The following is a 2,598-nucleotide window of genomic DNA, read 5'->3' as shown; positions in this document are numbered from 1 at the left end:
TATGATATATATATATATATATTTATTTATTTAAAAAAAAAAACTATCATTTAATCTTAATCGTTTTTTATCTTATCAATATATATATATATATATATATATATATATATATATATATATATATATATATATATATATATATATATATATATATATTGTATTTAATATTAAATAATATTCAAATAAATATTCATGGAATTATAAATTATTCTTTTTTAATAAATACAAGGTAATGCAAATTTTTGCATACAATAAATATGTTTCCAAAATATTGACCGAAATGGAGCTTTGTTAAAAGTTTATATAACAATCTAAATAGTGGTTATGAGTCAACAACTGATACATTTCCTGTAATAACATTTAAGGAACCATCTTTTCCATTTGCATCTTTTCCATTTGCTGTTTAATATCATTTAGATGCCAAATGAATAAATAAAACTTTGGTTTTCAAAAATAACACTGAATTGTTTGCAACATTTTCTTATAAATAAACTCTGTTACTGAATAAGTTTTGAGACAATAAACCAAAACAGCAGTACCACAAAGTGGATATTTAGGTGGATATTTGCCTTTAAATACATTGCAGGAAACAAAACTTGTCTTATCTTGTGTTGTTTCCACAATTTCTCTAACTCAAACAGTGTGTAAAGGACTCTGTACTAACAATATTTAAAAAAGTATGAAAACAGACAGATACTTTCTTCAAAGCTGATAGGAAAAAGCTGGGGAAACACTTTTGGCGCATGATTATGATGTTTCACACTTCTTCAGTCTGAGGGTTTCATGCACTCCAAGGAAGTTTTGTGGATTTTTACTAATTTTTTTACTCCTGAAACTCTCATAACTACCTAGCCTCGGGTCCCAAAACATAATGAGCTACCTGACTCACATGCTGTCTACTGTCACCTCTAAGTATTCTAACTGAAACGTAAACCTCATAAGTGACTGATTTGCTAGCGCCTACATAGGCAGCAACTCTGTTCATCACCGAAAATAGCATTTCTCACTGAGGTGTTTGAGAAGTTGAATTGATTCCAATAAGGTTTGACGGTAGCATGTCGCTAAGCTAACAGTGAAATAGAGACAGTATAAGAGGCGGAGAAAAGTGAATGGGAGAAATTGGAACAATCGGATTTATTCAGTAAAAATGAGAAAAGCATCACTGATAGCGATTTTTTAGTTATCCATTCAAATTTTGATAGATATTATATTGCCATTGTGAATACATCTGGCACATACAACACACACAAGTATTGACTAAAATAATACATTTAGATTCGATTTTACTATTACATATTTTACTACTGAGTATACTATCTTCATCCATCTACGAAGTTTGACTTAAACAGCGAAAAAAGGCCATTTGTATTACATTTCTCGATATGAAGCATAGAATTATTCAAGCCATCGAAAAGATAAGGATATTTCTGAAAATGATACAGAATCTCAACCTAGCATGAAATAAATAAACAATGCACTAGGACAAGTTTAAAAGAAAACTAAGCATGAGCAATGCATCACTCCGTGAGTCGTAGCTGTGTGGTGCCGACAGACATTCATAGAGAACAATATGTTCAAATTTTAAAGACATGCTGTGGCATAGTCTTGCTCTTCTTGTCTAGTGTGTGACCCCCTTTAAAACGCTGTCTAGGTAGATAAGCTCCTCACAGACTCATATCTGACCTCCATATCCTCTATATCTATGTAAATGTTTGACTGACAGCAAAATAACAACACAACATGGCTACTTCACGTAGAGGCAGTCCATTACCAACTATATGCAATCATTCAAGGACTGTATGTATAATCACAAATAAATCAAGTTTTTCCTTGAATAGGCTAGCCGTGTGAGGTGGCTGCAGGCTGGAATTGGAAGATAACGGGCAGGTATGGCTGAGGGTACGTATTCAGGGCACACCGCATTTCCTCAACTTCTGGCTTCACACTCTGTAGCTGGAGGAAATTAAAGTGGAATGTGTATAGAATAAGCCATTGTGACATGAGCGTGATGTGAGTAGATGAAAGGGAGCGTGGTGCTGAGGTTTTACTTAAAAAAAAAAAGGTGAGAGGAAATAAGAGGTGAGGAAAGCACTTTTACCATATTGACAAGTTTGGGCCTTACTTACGTGAGAGAAAAAGAGGAGATTGAAGAGTAAATACACAAAAACAGTATCACTGTGTTATTAAGTGCAAACCCTTCAAGCTTGCTTTGAGTTATGTTTAGCCCATCCATGCACTTCATGCTTTGGGAATAAAGCTTTGATTTTACTGATATTCTATTTGTAGTGTAAACACGTCATTACTATCTGCAGAACTAAAAAGTACAAATGATGTGTATATATAGAACTGTAGAGTTTGGGATTGGTAAATGTTTTGATGTTTTAAAGGTAACATCATGGTAACATCATGTTAGGGCTTCACAAGGATACATTTATTTGATCAAAATTCACTAAAACTATGATATTTAATTTAGTGTAAAAGTTTCGCTGCTTAATATTTTTAATGCATTTTTTCTAAGATTCTATGATAAATAATAGAATTTATTTAAATTTGAATATTTTAAATATAACTCATATCTGTAGAGCTGTACAGTCGCTT

The sequence above is a fragment of the Puntigrus tetrazona genome, chromosome 1 (assembly GCF_018831695.1).
Source record: "Puntigrus tetrazona isolate hp1 chromosome 1, ASM1883169v1, whole genome shotgun sequence".
NCBI lineage: Eukaryota > Metazoa > Chordata > Actinopteri > Cypriniformes > Cyprinidae > Puntigrus > Puntigrus tetrazona.
The sequence above is the reverse complement of the archived record's forward strand: the minus strand, read 5'-3'. Positions refer to the sequence as shown.